Source organism: Salvelinus alpinus, chromosome 26 (genome assembly GCF_045679555.1).
Source record: "Salvelinus alpinus chromosome 26, SLU_Salpinus.1, whole genome shotgun sequence".
Taxonomy (NCBI): Eukaryota; Metazoa; Chordata; class Actinopteri; order Salmoniformes; family Salmonidae; genus Salvelinus; species Salvelinus alpinus.
The window spans coordinates 12,643,799-12,664,058 of NC_092111.1; the positions used below are offsets into that span (position 1 = coordinate 12,643,799).

The following is a 20,260-nucleotide window of genomic DNA, read 5'->3' on the forward strand; positions in this document are numbered from 1 at the left end:
TTGAGACATGGATTGTGTATGTGTGCCATTCAGAGGGTGAATGGGGAAGACAAAGTATTGAAGTGCCTTTGAATGGGGTGTGGTAGTATGTGCCAGGCACACCGATTTGAGTTTGTCAAGAACTGCAACGCTTCTGGGTTTTTGACGCTCAACATTGTCCCGTGTGTATCAAGATTGGTCCACCAACCAAAGGACATCCAGCCAGCTTGACACAACTGTGGGAAGTGTCAAAGGTTGCATCAATCAAATCTGGTATCAGGATAAAATGTGATTCAAAGTCACCGAATATACTTTAAGTATTTTTATTTAACATAAGCTCAGAATGGTAAATGCAATTTTCGTATATACGGGTTCACTGTATCACCACGCAGGGTAAAGCAGAGAACTGACTGAAATAGTACAGACATCTTCTTTTATACTGTGACAGAGGTAGTTCCAACTTTAGAGTTGGCCTGTCACAGTAGAGGCTTAGCGTGGTTTAAACTTGCTAGCCTATCGGTGGTGCCCAGACACAGCACTCAGGATTCAAATGTCCGGAATGGTGTTTGTGAAGATTGAGCTGATTTGTTGGTTTCTACACATTCCTCAGTTCCTGTTTTCTTGTTATTCAGCATTTTTCCATCTTGTCTCAACCTCAACCAGTCGACACTGTGCAAAGTCCAATACAGCAAAGTCCAATACAGCAAATGAAAGATAAACATCTTGTGAATCCAGCCATCATTTCCGATTTTTAAAATGTTTTACAGCGAAAACACAATTTGTATTTATATTAGCTAACCACAATAGCAAAAGACTCAACCGCATATTTTCACAATTTTTCTACCGCATAGGTAGCTATCACAAAACCGACCAAATAGAGATATAATTAGTCACTAACCAAGAAACAACTTCATCAGATGACAGTCTTATAACATGTTATACAATAAATTTATGTTTTGTTCGAAAATGTGCATATTTGAGGTATAAATCATAGTTTTACATTGCAGTTACCATCAAAAATATCACCATAGCAGCCAGAATAATTACAGAGAGCAACGTGAAATACCTAAATACTCATCATAAAACATTTATGAAAAATACATGGTGTACAGCAAATGAAAGATAAACATCTTGTGAATCCAGCCAATATTTCCGATTTTTTAAGTGTTTTACAGCAAAAACACAATATAGCATTATATTAGCTTACCACAATAGCCAAACACACAAATGCATTTATTAGCGGCAAAAGGTAGCAATCGCAAAAACCAGCAAAAGATATAAAATTAATCACTAACCTTGACCAACTTCATCAGATGACAGTCTTATAACATCAGGTTATACAATACACTTATGTTTTGTTCGAAAATGTGCATATTTAGAGCTGCAAACCGTGGTTATACATTGTGAGTATGTAGCATCGATTCACCAAATTGTCCGGAGCTATTTTGGACACTCACCTAATCTGACCAAAGAACTCATCATAAACTTTACTAAAAAATACATGTTGGACAGCAAATGAAAGATACACTAGTTCTTAATGCAACCGCCGTGTTAGATTTTTAAAAATAACTTTACCATAACAAACAGCTTACGTTATAGCGAGACAGCGCCCGCCAAAACGCGGATAATAGGACTCAACATTTTCCACAGAAATACGAAATAACATCATAAATTGTTCTTACTTTTGCTGAGCTTCCATCAGAATCTTGTACAAGGAGTCCTTTGTCCAGAATAAATATTTGTTTGGTTTTAGAATGTCCTTCTCTCCTGTCGAATTCGCTCCACAAGGCTAGCCAATGTTGATGACGTTCCCGATTTCTCTCGACGCAGAGAACGGAAAACTCCAAAAGTCCCATTAAACGTTGAATAAACTGATGAAACTCGGTTGAAAAAACCTACTTTATGATGTTTTTCTAATATGTATCAAATAAAAACAAAGCCGGAGATATTAGCCGTGTATACCGAACGCTTATCATAAGACAATATGGAGGTGCTTCCCGCGCCTAGGTAGAGAAAGGAAATTCTGGACACGTCATTCCAAGAGCTCTTGTTCGACCTCAGATCAAGCTAGACACCCCATTCCACCTTCCACTGCCTGTTGACATCTAGTGGAAGGCGTATGCAGTGCATGCATATCCATAAATATAAGGCAATTCAATAGGCAGGCCCTGGAACAGAGCATCGTTTTCAGATTTTTCACTTCCTGTCTGGAAGTTTGCTGCAAAATGAGTTCTGTGTTTTACTCACAGATATAATTCAAACAGTTTTAGAAACTTGAGTGTTTTCTATCCAATAGTAATAATAATATGCATATTGTACGATCTAGAATAGAGTACGAGGCAGTTTAATTTGGGCACGATTTTTTCCAAAGTGGAAACAACGCCCCCATATTGACAAGAAGTTAACAACAGCTTTTCTGCAGTCACGCTATGTTTTGTGATTAACATGTCCTTTTTCTATAAGGCATATATTCATGTTAAAAGAGAAAAAAAACATCCTTCACAATCCCCCTTTTTACACCCCTCGCGGGTGTAAATACTAAGAAAAAGATACCATCACGTTCAATGATCGAGACACACATACCAGGTTGTAGTTAAACCCGGGAACTTTAAACCCTTAAAGACCATTCAGAACACAGCTCTTTTTTATTGGTGTTTTTATGATTCCCTCTTTTGACACCCGCAAGGGTGTCACTCACCAAAAACAACATTATTGATATTAGAAAACACACAGAGTATGTTTGTAGAAAACATTAAAACCATCTGGTCCTCCCTGTTACACCTATCTTGTACCAGGTGGGCTCCTTGCCACCCAGGATCTTTAAACCTTCACATAAGGGAGGACAAGTTCTTACATGTATGTTAGTTACATTAAGCTACTGATTATCAACTTTTTCATTCCACAACCTCACCCACAGCGAACCAAGGATCATCCTCAGTCAGCCCCATTTTTCTCCGGAAGTTAGACTCAGTGTCAGGGTCTCCTTCCGGAGCCTCAAGCAATGGCATCATACCTGAAGCCCGCGCCACATCTGTAATAGATTTCTTCAAACAGGGTATGATGCAAGCGCATCAGCATAAGGAATACAACAATGAGGGTCAGAAATCCAGTAACCATCAATGCAGTGTACTTACCAAACCAACCACCCAGCCAGGAGAACAGTCCCCCCTCCTCCACTCCACTCCAGCCAAGCCCTTCATTTCCACAGATTGTTTATTTAGACCACTTAGAGCTTTTGAAATGCTTCCATCAGCGCTGGTGTTATTAGGGATGAAAGTACAGCATTGTTCCCCAAACATTTTACAGACCCCTCCCTGACTGGCAAGGAGCATGTCCAAAGCTAGCCTATTCTGCCTGGCAGTTCTAGAGGTAGCCTCCAATTGTTCAGCCATACCTGTGAGTGCAGTGTGGGTGTAATTAACAAAACGTTGCTGATTGTAATAGATATAATTGATCCAGGCAGTTTGTTTAGCATCAACAATGGCTGGGCCAATAATGGGCAATAAGTACCACAGGCCATCATTCCGGTTTAGTGCCTGGAATTTGTGCCTAGAGCAAAAGGGTGTGTAGCCAGAACAGGTCTAGCATGCCCACAGATTACACAGTCTTTTCTGTTGAGTGTTTTAGCTGTATACCTCATGTAGTCTAACCACATATTTTCCCTCCCCTCATAATCAGTTTCAGTGCCTAATTGGTCACTGTCTGTGATATCCTTAACATTTATTACCTGCACCGGGTTCAATATTTTAGTTGGTGGATTTAGAGTTGGACCTGGAGTGGTGGAGTAGTTCACCTGTCCATGTCCAGTGGGAGCTGGTGGCGGTTTTGGCAGCACGGTTATGGTGAACATTCCCATCGTATCCGCCCCGTTTCTTTCCAATCCCAGGGTATAGGTACCTGCATCGGAGAGCTTAATAGACTTGATGGTTAGTAGGATTTCATCACCTTTACAAACATCAGACTGCCCCTCACCCCTTCCCCAGATAATGGAAAACCTGTCTACTTTTGTCGGGTCCCCTATGCTGTACGGGTAACCCCTCCTCCATTCCCAATAAGGACCCGTATTTGTAATCATGTAATCCCAATAAGCACACCCATGCCCATTACACAGGTACACTGGCACCCTCCTATACACAGGTGTTAAAACCAAACATTTTGGCTCAATTCTCCTGGTTCCACAAATATCTCAATTTCTTCCCTGCTTATCCAGATTAAATGATCCTTCATGCTTGGTTAATACAAAATCCTCATCGTCTAAACTATGGGTCAGGTTACCCTCTTTAGCCTTCTCGGGGGCTCAAGGTGTATCAGGAATACGGCTCCCACAATCAGACAGCTCAGAACAACCATTCTGTAAAGCCTCTCCCAGAGAACACATCATCAGCCAGAGGCCAAGCCACACTTTCACTTCTATGAACGCTCACAGCGGGGAAAGGTCGGGTGTAAGGGAATCTTCAGTAGAGAGTTGGCCCCCAGTACACTGTTGGTTCTGGTTCTGCTCCTACCCCTGTGATTGTTCGACAGTGTCAGTGTGTCTTACCCTAATACAATGTGTGATATGCCCCCAGGTAGCTCTTTCAGCTATTCTCACCGCAAAGGCTGTCACCAGGAATACTTGGTATGGCCCCTCCCAACGGGGCTGCATTCCACATATTCTTCTCATGGACTGGATTGCATGAATCACCTTTTCCTGTAATTCACCTGTAGTGCATAAAATCTTGGACATACAGGTTTGGTTAACAAACAATTTCTCATTTATTCTATCTGATTATATCTTCTTCTTTGCCTACTTGTTCTTGTCCCTAACTCTGTCATTCTATTTGTTCTATCTGATTAGCTAGAATGTCCTCCATTATTATCCTAGTAAACCAATTCTAGGGATAATATCTTGACCTAATATTTCAGTTACCATACTCGTGTCCGCCAAGTAAGTTGGGAACGCTATATATATATACATTTTTTATTTATTATTATTAACTAATAGGCCACACCACAAAGTGCCCTATTCCATCCCCCTTTTGATACATGGCTCCGCCCTTGTATCAATACTGGCGCAAATCTAGCAATTCTCTGTCAAGTGTCTTATCTACTTTTAAGAGTTCTGTGCTGCTTTGTATGGTCTCCTTTTTTATTTCACAGGCCCTAGTCAATGCTACTATTTCAGCCTGTTGTGCTAAACTTTCTCCTCTCTGCTCTCAAACCTTCAAGGTCTCAGCAGTGCGGGGAGGGCCCCTCTGTCTGCCCTTTCCCCTATCTGTCTGTAGCTTGTCTGTCTCATCAGTCAGTAACAACTATGTGTTGTTTCCAAACATTAACTAAGTGTCTCACTGAACTCATGGAATTAAAAAACATATGGCATGGTGGCAGTTTCTAAAGTCCTTACATAACCTTATTTAACCTATCTCGATCCTATCAATATTGCATAGTATGGGATCCATTATCTACAGTAATTTACCATCCCTAAGAACTGCAACATTTTTCTTTTCATAATTAAATTTAATGTTTATAAAATCACTATTTTTCTACCTTCATCTTTTTTCCTGCCCTGTTGGCTTAAAATATGTTCTAAATACTTAACATGAGTCTACCTTTAAAAAAAAAATGTATCCTAACTAATTTTCTCACCGTATTCATCTAAGAAAATATAATACACTATAATATCAATTTCACCACCTTGTTGTATTAAATTACCTTAAACTCAGTATTACCAATGACCTTAGATTCTCCATCCAAATGGCTTTCCAATGTGGCTGATCAGACCACAATGGAAAGTTATGATAGAAGTCATAAGTCATACCACCACTTCAAAGAAGTGTTCCTTACTACATTAAACAAAATAAAGAACCCAAACCGGTCAGGGAACCAATCCATTTGCGTACCGTTATGGTGTATTCTACTTTATGACACAGTTTTACGTTAGTACTCAATGATATCACAACGTTAGTTAGCAACAACCAAACCTTTAAGTCTATCGCAAGCTTTCCAACTTTCTCTACTCCAACTTTTTAAAACACCATGTACCTGTAACGGTCGTCTTGTGGTGAGAGATTGGACCAAGGCGCAGCGTTGTGATAGGACATAGTAATTTATTAAACAAAACCGAAAACACGAAGAACACTTGAATTGATACAAAACAACAAATGACGTAGACTGACCTGAACATAGGAACTGACATAAAACCGAAGAACGCACAAACAGGAAAATAGACTACACAAAAACCGAACGAACAAAACGAAACAGTCCCGTGTGGTGCAAACAGACACGGAAGACAACCACCCACAACAAACAATGTGAAACCACCTACCTTAATATGGTTCTCAATCAGAGGAGATGAAAACCACCTGCCTCTAATTGAGAACCATATCAGGTCACCCATTAACCAACATAGCAACACATAACATAGAATGCCCACCCACACTCACGCCCTGACCGACTAACACATACAAAAACAACAGAAAACAGGTCAGGAACGTGACATAACCCCCCCCTCAAGGTGCGTACTCCGGACGCACCACCAAAAGTCTAGGGGAGGGTCTGGGTGGGCATCTGACCACGGTGGTGGTTCAGGCTCTGGGCGAGGTCCCCACCCCACCATAGTCAATCCCAGCTTCCGTATCCCCTTCCGAATGACCACCCTCCTATTCAACCCACCTAAATTAAGGGGCAACACCGGGATAAGGGGCAGAACCGGGATAAGGGGCAGCTCCGGACTGAAGGACTGCAGCTCCGGACTGAAGGACGGCAGCTCCGGACTGAGGGGCAGCACCGGGACAAGGGGCAGCACCGGGACAAGGGGCAGCACCGGGATAAGGGGCAGCACCGGGATAAGGGGCAGCTCCGGACTGAGGGGCGGATCCTGGCTGGCTGGCTCTGGCGGATCCTGGCTGGCTGGCGGATCCTGGCTGGCTGGCTCTGGCGGATCCTGGCTGGCCGGCTCTGGCGGATCCTGGCTGGAAGGCTCTGGCTGATCCTGGCTGGCGGAAGGCTCTGGCTGATCCTGGCTGGCGGAAGGCTCTGGCTGATCCTGGCTGGCGGAAGGCTCTGGCTGATCCTGGCTGGCGGAAGGCTCTGGCTGATCCTGGCTGGCGGAAGGCTCTGGCTGATCCTGGCTGGCGGTAGGCTCTGGCTGATCCTGGCTGGCGGAAGGCTCTGGCTGATCCTGGCTGGCGGAAGGCTCTGGCTGGACGGCTCTGGCTGGTCCTGGCTGGTCCTGGCTGGACGGCTCTGGCTGGTCCTGGCTGGACGGCTCTGGCTGGTCCTGGCTGGACGGCTCTGGCTGGTCCTGGCTGGACGGCTCTGGCTGGTCCTGGCTGGACGGCTCTGGCTGGTCCTGGCTGGACGGCTCTGAAAGCTCGGGACAGACGGGCAGCTCTGACGGCTCGGGACAGACGGACAGCGCTGGGCAGGCAGACAGTTCAGACAGCGCTGGGCAGGCAAGCATCGCAGGCGGCGTTGGGCAGACGGCCGACTCTGACCTGCTGAGGCGCACAGTAGGCCTGGTGCGTGGTGCCGGAACTGGAGGCACTGGGCTGGAGACACGCACCACAGGGAGAGTGCGTGGAGGAGGAACAGGGCTCTGGAAACGCACTGGAAGCCTGGTGCGTGGAGTAGGCACTGGTGGTACTGGGCTAGGGCGGGAAGGTGGCGCCGGATATACCGGACCGTGCAGGCGTACTGGCTCCCTTGAGCACCAAGCCTGCCCAACCTTACCTGGTTGAATGCTCCCCGTCGCCCGACCAGTGCGGGGAGGTGGAATAACCCGCACCGGGCTATGTAGGCGAACCGGGGACACCATGCGTAAGGCTGGTGCCATGTATGCCGGCCCGAGGAGACGCACTGGAGACCAGACGCGTTGAGCCGGCTTCATGGCACCTGGCTCAATGCCCAATCTAGCCCTACCAGTGCGGGGAGGTGGAATAACCCGCACCGGGCTATGAACACGTACAGGAGACACCGTGCGCTCTACTGCGTAACACGGTGTCTGCCCGTACTCCCGCTCTCCACGGTTAGCCTGGGAAGTGGGCGCAGGTCTCCTACCTGCCCTCGGCCCACTACCTCTTAGCCCACTACCTCTTAGCCGCCCCCAAGACATTTTTGGGGTTTCTTCACGGGCTTCCGTGCTAGCCGCGTACCTTCATACCTCCGGTTCCTCTCACCGGTTGCCTCTGCTCTCCTCGCTGCCTCCAGCTGTTCCCATGGGAGGCGATCCTTTCCAGCCAGGATCTCCTCCCATGTGTAGCAACCCTTGCCGTTCAAGACCTCCTCCCATGTCCATTCCTGTGTATTGGGCCACTGCTCGAACTCACGCTGCTTGGTCCGTATTTGGTGGGTGGTTCTGTAACGGTCGTCTTGTGGTGAGAGATTGGACCAAGGCGCAGCGTTGTGATAGGACATAGTAATTTATTAAACAAAACCGAAAACACGAAGAACACTTGAATTGATACAAAACAACAAACGACGTAGACTGACCTGAACATAAGAACTTACATAAAACCGAAGAACGCACGAACAGGAAAATAGACCAAAAAACGAACAAAACGAACAAAACGAAACAGTCCCGTGTGGTGCAAACAGACACAGACACGGAAGACAACCACCCACAACAAACAATGTGAAACCACCTACCTTAATATGGTTCTCAATCAGAGGAGATGAAAACCACCTGCCTCTAATTGAGAACCATATTAGGTCACCCATTAACCAACATAGAAACACATAACATAGAATGCCCACCCACACTCACGCCCTGACCGACTAACACATACAAAAACAACAGAAAACAGGTCAGGAACGTGACAGTACCTCGCTAAATTTATAACGTATGTCAGTCAATCCATGAGAATAATAACATTCCAATGGGCATAACTCTATCGTAATTTTCTCGTAATTCATTAGATTTAGGTAAATGTCTCTCCTATGATTCAGTATTTTAAATACAACTCCATTCCCAATACGTTGTTCCAGCGGACCATTTAGGCAAGACAACGCATTCCATCGGAATCGCCTCGCTATTATTTAGGATGGATTAGTCTTTCAATTTAACCTAAACAAGCTATTAAAACGTTCAGTTTATATCCTAAACAAACACTAACTAACCGTATCTCTCCCGGCAAAACATATCAGTATTTGAATTACAACCAGAATTAATTTTTGTCTATCGGTGCCAAGGCTGAGATATTTGGAGGCGCAAATAACCCTATTATTATAATTCTCTGATGAGACAATTCCCAGAAAATAGCCCTATTTTACAGGTCCAAGCGTTTCCCCAGCAAGGATTCTACTTATTCTCTCTCTCTCGTTCTCTCTGTATGTCCCTTTACCTTGTAACCTTTTTTTTCTTCTTTTTTTTCTCCGAGATTCAGACAGCCAGGTATTTAACCCTCGACCTGCTATTTCAAATGACTATCTGCGCCTTTCTTTTGACTGTCTCTATACACTTCTCTCAACTTTCTCTACCTCTATTCCCTTTCTCAATAAGTTTGCTAAATCCTGTCCTAGTTCGGTTAAATCTTTCCTAACTTTCCCTAGAGTAGCAATACTTATTCGATTCCTGTCTGTCCACTCTCTCTCTCCCTCTCTTATTCTGGCTTCAGACAACCACACCCTAGCGGTGTCTAGCCCCTCTACTTCTCTGTCTACTTCCCTATATTATCTCCTCATGCCATATGCATTTGCCTTATCACTAATTCTAATTTTTCTACATCTAGGCTTCTCTCAAATTCATACTTCTTTCTCCATTTTGGTAATTAGATTTACCTCTCATCCCCGGTTAATTCCGGGACCTCCTTTGAGGATTTACTACCCATGTTTGATAAATCCTTGCCGTTCCTAGTCACTATGGCATTTACCACTATCTATGTGTATATATTTCTATGGTGTGTTTCTGGTCTCTATGTGTGTGCCAGAAAGAGGAACAGAGCTTCTTACTGTTATCTGATTACTATAACTATGTTCTATGGTATATCAATATCCTGTCGGGTTCCCCGTCTACTGGGAGTCCGTCAAGCGCACTAATACTGCCTTCCTCTATCCACTCTCTGTATAGTTTTTCTCCTTTCTTTTTCCATTCCTTTCCCTCTTTACCGCCATTTATTTCTAAGGTGGATTTCAATGTCTTCAACACTTTTTCAACATTTTGGTGCTCCATGATAGGGTTTTTATTTGTCTCCTGGGGTAAGTTTAAATAGGAACATACTTTTGAGGTTTCAAATTGGGCTCAACTAATTTTTATGTCTCTGAAACAGTAATTATTTAACTGGACACGGGAGAATAAGGTAATCCACCCGTCAATCACGGCCACACCCAGTGGGGAATGTACAAATTGTATCATGTCCCCCGTATCTAATATGTACCTTACTTAATACTCATCAATTAAGTTAAAAAGTCAATTTCCCACAATACCCAATGCTAGATTCAACGTTGTGGTTAAATATACGGATTTGGTAATTATTGTCAAATGTTGAATATACAGGTTTGGTAATTTTAGCAAATGTTCTAATAGATTAGTACAGTTCAAATCAGGATATGCGTTTACAGAGGTTTTTAGGGCTTAAATGGGCTCACTTAACTTTCTATAATTCTAACAATATAATTCTAACAATATAAACATTACTTTAACTGTGTCACTCACTAGTTAGATCAGATTGAATGTTTAACTAAAAGGGAAAAACAAGGTTATTTTCGCCAAATATACATTTCAATTAATCACAGTCACACCCAATGGGGAATGTATAAATTGTATACATTCAGGGCCAATCTTAATGTACTTTACTGTATCACTTTTCTCGTATTTCATGCAAACCTCCTCAATATTCAACGATATAACTCTGTTACGGACATCTCATCCGTCGGTCCGCGACCGTTTAAAAATCATTCTCACCGATACCAGCTCCAACTGAAATATCTAATGTACTGCAGTCACTTGGCAGTTTCAGTTAATACAACGTAGACATCTCATCTGAAGGTCCCTGACCTCATTCAAACTGATACCAGCTCCTACTGAAATATCAAGTGTAATTCTTTCATACGATTTGAGCGTCTCTAAATCTTCATTCACACCAGTAAGCTTCAACTTACATTTAACTTACACCATACAAACTCGGCATCTCACCTTAACACACTTCATTCACTGTTGTATTAATCCCCACCCTCACTCATGCTTTTGGACATATAGCCCATTGGGCATCTCACCCTTATTCATACACGCTTGGCATCTCACCCAGTACATCACATTTATTCGTTATATCATAGAATACCTGGCCAGTCAAAATTGCATTCACCACTATGTATTCCTTATGATTTTTTACCAATATAAACTAATAAAATTTGGTTACTTACATCAAACAGATATCTCACAAAATACATTTGGATAATGCCAATTTGCAGATCTTTAGTTATTTACAATAGGTATCTGCTTACCTTTTTTTTTTTTTTAGTTGACCGGTCTTTTTTGTGAGAAACACCGTTCGACAACAGTAATGATCAATTTGCTGTCCTTTACCAGATCACGTCGGGGTCACCATGTCAAAGGTTGCGTCAATCAAATCTGGTATCAGGATAAAATGTGATTCAAAGTCACCGAATATACATTAAGTATTTTTATTTAACATAAGCTCAGAATGGTAAATGCAATTTTCGTATATACGGGTTCACTGTATCACCACGCAGGGTAAAGCAGAGAACTGACTGAAATAGTACAGACATCTTCTTTTATACTGTGACAGAGGTAGTTCCAACTTTAGAGTTGGCCTGTCACAGTAGAGGCTTAGCGTGGTTTAAACTTGCTAGCCTATCGGTGGTGCCCAGACACAGCACTCAGGATTCAAATGTCCGGAATGGTGTTTGTAAAGATTGAGCAGATTTGTTGGTTTCTACACATTCCTCAGTTCCTGTTTTCTTGTTATTCAGCATTTTTCCATCTTGTCTCAACCTTGTGGTTTGCACAGTCGACACCCTAGATTAACAACAGCTTTTCTGCAGTCACGCTATGTTTTGTGATTAACATGTCCTTTTTCTATAAGGCATATATTTATGTTAAAAGAGAAAAAAAACATCCTTCACAGAAGCATTGTAGTCAACATGGACCAGCATCCCAGTGGAATGCTTTTGAGACTTTGTCGAGTCCATGCCCGACGAATTGAGGCTGATCTGAGAGGGGAAAAGGATGCAACTAAATATTAGGAAGGTGTTCCTGATGTTTTGTGCACTCAGTGTATATACTTCAGGTTGTATATATTTGAAGTTACAGGAGCATGTGAGTCTTACGGCCAGCTGCCATATTCTTGCATGTATTCTGCATCCGGAACCGTGAAGCCTGGCACGCGAGTTTAGAATGATGTGACATATGATATTTATGCACCACATGTTTATGTGACTACTCTATGTTTGCCTAACTTGGGGAGACAAAGAAAGTAATACTTACTTTCAGAAGAGGACTTAGACATATTGAAAAAGAGGACTTTATCATGGCCCATTCATCCTAGCAGGGAAGCCCCTCTCTCAGAGGCTGAGGCGAAGAGGAGCAGTCGTAAGCCCACTCCATGTGAGTGGCTTTACCGTAACCTCAGGCACAGTGGAACGGGGGAAACTCATCCGTATGATTGTGTTGAGGAGATCCAGACTGCATTTCAAATGGCACCCTATTCACTATACAATGCATTACTTTTGACCAGGGCCCATAGGGGTCTAGTCAAAAGTAGTGCACTGTATAGAGTGCCATTTGGGATGCAATATCAGACTCAGCTTTAATAAGGGGATTAGGTCTGCTAGCCAGTGTTCCGTCTCTCTCTCTCTCTCTCTCCCTAAACTTGATCTCCACTATAAAAAGCATCTAGACATTATCTCACATTTCTTTTAGACTAACATTTAGTTTTCAACAGTGGAGATTTGTATAAACATTAGTCTCTCTCCGACATTTGCAACATTGTTTCAAATATTCAACAATCTCCAACTGTCCCATAGTAATGAACGTGTAGGGGTCGGGAGTCGGAACGAGAAAGAGAGATGCCAGGCAGCGTTTCTCAGCCAGTCAAAATCATGAATCAGCTGGCATAATTTTTATGGATTTATACAAAGAAACGTCAATTGAAAAAAGGTAAAACGAAACGAAGGGCAGCTAGTTTGCATTCTTTCCAGCTCCAGTTTGAAGTTATTGTGTTAGCTGTGTTGTTGGCTAGCTCCTCTGAACAATAGTGTCTTAACAAGAGAGCACATTTTTTATGCAGGGTGAAATCGTACCTGATTAGCTCATTGTTATTGATGTATTCTCGAAGCCGGTGTTTGGAGGATATTGTCACGCCTGCTCCCACTCCCCCTCCCCCTCCACGCCAGGCTACCCGTCTGTACATGGACCTGTCACCATCACTACGCGCAGCAGCGCTTATTGGACTCACATGGACTCCTTCATGTGGTTGATTGCCCTGTGTATCTATCTGTTCCTCGTGGTGTTCCCTGTGTACGCATTACTTGGTGTTGTGTGTTCCTGTCCAGACGCTGTTCCTGTTCTGTTTAACTTCTTGCAACTATAGGGGGTGCTGTTCCGCATTAGCATTTTTTGGTCTCCAAATTAAACTGCCTCGTGCTCAATTCTTGATCGTACAATATGCATATTATTGTTATTATTGGATAGAAAACACTTTCTAGTTTCTATAGCCGTTGGAATTTTGTCTCTGAGTGGTACAGAACTACTTCTACAGCACTTTTCCTGACAGGGAGTCAGATTTCAGAAATTTTGACCCCTGATCTGGGGTCGGTTTTAAGGTGCCTGTAAATGCTATGGAGAAACCGACACTGCCTACGTCTTCCTCTGGGTGTCAGTACGTCATCACGCTTTGAATGGAGTCGATTGCACAATCAGAGCCACTATAAAACAACAAAACGTGGAAGTACCGTCCTTTCCCTTCGCGCGTCTTACGCAAGATGGACATCGGACTTGCCTCCTTCCAAATGGTTGTTTAGCCAGTGATATTTCTCCGGTCATGTTTTTACTCGTTATAGTTGTTAAAAACATCATAATGTAGTTAATTTGAACCGTTTTATAGCAATTTATATCTGTTTAGTGCGATTTTGAGGAATTTCTTTGTCGTGCACTTTGAAGCTTTGGGCACGTTTCGGGGTCTCGGTCGATGTTAGTGGACATTTCGAAGGACAGAGGACATCTATCGACCAAAAGAAGATTAGACCCAAGAAAGGATACATTGCCCAAGAATCTGATGGAAAATCACCTCATAGTAAGAAATATTTAATATGATAAATCGTTGTTCTGTCGAAATATTTTAAACGCATAATCCGCCATTTTGTTTGTTATCGCTTCACTTGGCGAACCCTGTATTGCACAGTAAGGATAATTTTAGAAATGTAAATCAGCGGTTGCATTAAGAACTAATTTGTCTTTCGATTCCTGTCAACCCTGTATTTTTTAGTCAAGTATATGATTAGCTTTCGATTAAACTAGATCACTCTGAAAGATGACGTCCGACATTTTGAGGCTTGATTTGCTAGTATTTTCATTGTATAACCACGGTTTTGTATGGCTAAATATGCACATTTTCGAACAAACTCTATATGTATGTTGTAAAATGATGTTACAGGAGTGTCATCGGAAGAATTCTGAGAAGGTTAGTGAAAAAATTTATATATTTTGGCGATGATTACGTTATAGCTCTCTTTGGCTTGAATCGATGCTCTGGTAACGTTTGCACATGTGGTATGCTAACTTATCGATTTATTGTGTTTTCGCTGTAAAACGCTTAGAAAATCTGAAATATTGTCTGAAATCACAAGATCTGGGTCTTTCCATTGCTATGCTTTGTCTATTTTTATGAAATGTTTTATGATGAGTAAATTGGTCATACACGTTGCTCTCTTTAGTAATTCTAGTCGAGTTGTGATGGTCGGTGCAATTGTAAACTGTGATTTCTACCTGAAATATGCACTTTTTTCTAACAAAACCTATCCTATACCATAAATATGTTATCAGACTGTCATCTGATGAGGTTTTTTATTGGTTAGTGGCTATTTATATCTTTATTTGGCCGAATTTGTGATAGCTACTGATGGAGTAAAAAAGTGGTGGAGTAAAAAAAGTGGTGTCTTTTGCTAACGTGGTTAGCTAATAGATTTACATATTGTGTCTTCCCTGTAAAACATTTTAAAAAACAGAAATGATGGGTTTATTCACAAGATCTGTATCTTTCATCTGGTGTCTTGGACTTGTGATTTAATGATATTTAGATGCTACTATCTACTTGTGAAGCTATGCTAGCTATGCTAATCAGTGTGTGGGGGGGTGGGGGGTGATCCCGGACCCGGGGTAGAGGCTCGTGAAAGGTTAATGTCTTTCAGTTATTAAACCTTCACTCCCTGTACCTGTATTGGCACTTCGTCTCAGGCCTATAAACACCCGTGCCAATATATCCTCCAAACACCAGCTTCTCCGGCATTATCACTTAAATATCCACAGCCCTTGGAGGCTGGAAAGTCCCACCTAAAATGTAATTTGCTCATCAGAGGGCCCGTTACGGCTTGCTTCAAACAAAGCACAACGCTGGAAATCTGTCCGCACCCACGGAAACTAGTCCCATCGTTCTATGACGAACACAGATGATTTTATATCAAATTCAGTTCCTTGTTGGTTTGGCTGTACACTGAGTGTACAAAACATTAGGAACACCTTCCTAATATTCCATTGCACCGCTTTTGCCCTCAGAACACCCTTGTCGAGGCATGGACTCTACAAGGTGTCAAAAGCGTCCCATAGGGAAACTGGCCCATGTTGATTCCAATGCTTCCCACAGTTGTGTCAAGTTGACTGGATGTGCTTTGGGTGGTTGACCATTCTTGATACACACAGGAAACTGTTGGCCCCTGTCTTTTTTTGCACGCTCTGTACAAAATAATAAAATGCAGTACTACAGGATATTTCTTAACGTAGCTCTTTATTAGCTAGCTATAACTGGCATGTTCACGTATCGCCAACCAGGATCAAACTGACCATGACCTAACCATCTGGGTGGTCTTAACCAATCATAGCACAGTATGATACGGCGATAAAATGCATCCAATTATAATTCAGTATGTTTACACATGAATATTACATCCCCCTTCTTTTAAAACAAAATAAAAATGTTTACATATTCTAAGCGTTTCTTTTGAAAACATGCTCTGCAGTTTGAACTCAAGGTAAGTAACCATTTATATTGCATACTACACCAACTGAATCAACATAGACTGAAACAATGATCCAACATACTGTTACTTTTCGAACAAGGGATTCTCAGCAACTCAGCTTTCACAGTAGAAATACATCTTAACATTTCAAACAAATACAATACCAAAGCATTTCAAGTGAACTTTCAATAACAAGTTTACAGTCTGGAACTCTTTTAGGGCAGCGATCCGCCTACACCCTTTGACATTTCACAGGTCTAGGACAGCTCTGGGCTTGACCTCTCTTCCTGACCTTGTGCGATATGATGCTGAGCATGCTTCTGTGTCAGTCAACAGCTCTTGTGGTGTTGCAGGTAAGTATGGTGTATGTTGTGCTATGTGTGTGTTTAGTCCATCACGCTCTCTTTCAGGGGAACAGTTCATCTCATCAGTGTGTTGTTCTTTTGTGTTCAGTAGGTGACGCCGATTGCGGCGGTACACTGCTCCTTCTGCGGTGCGGACGTGATATGAACGTTCAGTGTCAGCTGGCTGGATGACGACTGCTGGCTTCCAGAGGCCATGCTCTTAGATTCTAACTGACTCTCCGTCGATCAGTGGTGGTCTAGCGGACCTGTCGTAGTATCGCTTTTGTTGTTGTTGTCTCTGTGCACGTTTTCCATGCATTTCCTTGTAGCTGACGATCTCAGGTTGTAGCTGCTGGTTGGTGCTGGGAAGGATTGAGCGAAGTCTGCGGCTCATCAACAGCTGGGCTGGTGATTTGAAGTTGTCAACTGGAGTGTTGCGGTATACAAGGAGACTGAGGTAGGGGTCTCTCGTCTGCTTTTGCTTTATCCATGAGTGATTTAGCAATCTGCACAGATTTTTCAGCAAGGCCATTACTTTGAGGGTAATGCGGGCTTGTGGTGACATGTGTGAACTCCCATGCTTTTGTGAAGGATTCAAACTCATTTGATTTGTAACAGGGCCCATTGTCAGATGTTAAAGTCTCTAAGGCTGCTTTCAGCTTGTGTATCACAGCTGCAGAAGTGGTGCTGTGAAGCTTGTCGAGTTCGAAGTATCTGCTGTAGTAGTCCACTGTTACGATGTAGTCCTCGTTGTTCCAGGTAAACAGATCGGTTGCCACGACCTGCCAGGGTCGGTCTGGGATACAGTGAGGTAACATTGTCTCTTTGGTGTTTGAGGGGCGTTGTTCAAGACATATGGCACATTTACCAACAATGTCCTCTATTTGTTTGCACATTCCGGGCCAAAACAAAATGTCCCGTGCTCTCTGTTTGCACTTTTCCATGCCCATGTGTCCAGCATGGATCTTTGTCAAAATCTCTTCTCTGAGACTGGTAGGAATAATGATTTTCTCTCCTTTGAAAATTATTCCGTTGATCTGTGATAGTTCATCACGATGGTTCCAGAATTCTGAGACGCTCTGAGGGCATTTTCTCCTCTCAGGCCATCCATCCTGTATGACTTTCCTCAGCTGTGCGAGTTGCCAGTCCTTTTCTGTTTCTGCTTGGATCTCCTTCAGTTTTGTGTCACTAACTGGTAAGTTGCTGTACACAGTGTGCACTTGCATGTCCATGCCTTCACTGAGGCTGCTGTCCTTATAGGTAAGAAACTTCCTGGAGAGCGTGTCTGCGACAGGGGTGTCTTTGCCTGGACGGTGAGTGATTGTGAAGTCGTATTTTTGTAGTTGAAGGATCATTCTCTGTAGCCTTGGCGGGGCTGCGGCTAGTGGTTTCCTCATGATTGACTCAAGGGGCTTGTAGTTGGATTCCACAATGACTTGTCGTCCATATACGTACTGATGGAAATGTTTACATCCGAACAGAATGGCGTAGAGTAAAACAAAGCGCGAATTAAAAGTACGTATCTCAGAGCATCGTAGCACCATTAGGTGCAAAAACTTGACTTACCCAGTTGCGGCTCACTTTTTGGAGGCAGGCCACTCAATTTCGTCTCTGCGTTATATTGGCATCGAACATGTCACCCTCCCTAGGAGAGGGGGTGACCTTGATAATTTATTGTTAAAACGAGAGGCTGTCTGGATCTTTAACTTAAAGACCCTTGCTCCCTTCGGTCTCAACGTAGACTTTGATCTGAAGCCATTCTTGTGATTATTGTGACTTTGCCATTGTTACATTTATAGGGTCCTAGACTACAGATTAACAATATATATATATATATTCATTATAGAGGTTTAGTATTGTTACATAGTTGTTTTCTAGTCTCTCTGCCTCTTATAAAGAGACCCCTCTGAGAAATCTGTGACTGTGACAGAACTCTGCAGGGGAGTGTAGGAGATAAGAGACTAGTCAGACATTCCACAATAAATCAACTTTAGGGATTGGACATTTATTCCCTAGGCCTTAGAAAATGCTTGAACTATTGTATCTCTCTTGCAAGTTTATATAGCTGTGTATGCATGGGCTTGGTCTGATGAGTAGAAGGTAATAACGTATGCAGTGACATCACAAGGGCTGGACTTCGGGTTTAATAAAATAACTTGGGACCTCTTATATTTTGCAGAACTTACTTGGAAACATGCGTTATGTTCCTGTTGTCAACTTCTGCCTGCAATTGCATTAATAAAGTTTTTTGAATGATTTAATAAAATGTATTGTCAAAATGCTAATTTCACCAAAGAGCCAATGATTGACAAGGTACAAGGAAACGAACCCCAACATTATCTACACGGGATGTTGTTACCTTCCAACCCGGCTTAGTTTCCGAGATGCCAGGATGATGAGACAATGAGGCATTGTTCTAAACTCTTCCAGGCTGTCTCTATCTCGGGTCACACACACAACATCTTGTCTATGGAATGTCAGCTTTTAGGTTTTTATTATCAAGTCATTGTCAGCTCAAGCTATCTCTAGCAGACTAACTGCAGGAAGCTAGAGTGAAAACCACCTCTTTAACAGTTGCCAGCCCAAGCTTCAAAAGACTCCTCTCAGTTAACTCAGAAAGGAAGAGAGAGAGAGTTCTAAGATCCTTACTCTATTTCATAAAACAATCATTTGGTGCATAAACATAACATCATGTTATGATGTTATGCTGTTGCCAGATAATTTAATGTTAATTTCTCTACCATACGTCCAACCGGCCTCACAACTGAAGACCATGTGTAATCACGCCTGCCCAGGACCTCCACATTCGGCTTCTTCACCTGCAGGATCGTCTGAAACCAGCCACCCGGACAGCTGATGAAATTGTGGGTTTGCACAACCAAAGAATTAGGGCCTAATGAATTTATTTAAATTGAATGATTTCCTTATATGAACTGTAACTCAGTAAAATCTTTAAAATTGTTGCATGTTACGATTATATTTTAGTTCAGTGTAGTTATGGCTCCATACAGAATCAAGCTGGCTAGCTTAAAAATAGCTTGCAAAATAATTTTACCTAATTGATTTTGGTAGCTAGTGTCCGACTACGTTATCATTACAAACTCTTAATAAAAATGACTTGGACAATAGCTTTCAAAAAACAGCTGGACTGGAGTGTAGACCAGAGACAGGTAAGGTCTAAATCCTACCCAATATTCTTGTCTCCCTAAGGAAACTGGTAATGCATGTTGTGATTGACAAATGGTTGCTCCAGACAACACGGCCCATGTGAGCTGTCACCAACCAACCAGTATAGAGTACGCTGGTCTATGAAAACCTCATCTAATTGGTTAGAAGAAACGACGAACATATCAAGACTGATTCAAGGACAGCTTTTTTCCATTTATGTAACATTGCAAAAATCTGAAATTTTCTGTCCAAAAATTATGCAGAAAAATGTATCCATGCTTTGTTTCTTCTAGGTTAGACTACTGCAATGCTCTACTTTCCGGCTACCCGGATAAAGCACTAAATAAACTTCAGTTAGTGCTAAATACGGCTGCTAGAATCCTGACTAGAACCAACAAATTTGATAACCTACAAAGCATTACATGGGCTTGCTCCTAACTATCTTTCCGATTTGGTCCTGCCGTACATACCTACACGTACGCTACGGTCACAAGATGCAGGCCTCCTAAATGTCCCTAGAATTTCTAAGCAAACAGCTGGAGGCAGGGCTTTCTCCTATAGAGCTCAATTTTTATGGAATGGTCTGCCTACCCATGTGAGAG

General features: G+C 42.6%; 1 protein-coding gene across 1 annotated transcript in view; it reads left to right on the forward strand.

Annotated features, from left to right (window-relative positions):
• LOC139554725 (uncharacterized) overlaps nucleotides 1-20,260 on the forward strand; it is a 51,970-nt gene that overhangs the window by 27,827 nt on the left and 3,883 nt on the right. The window lies entirely within an intron of this gene.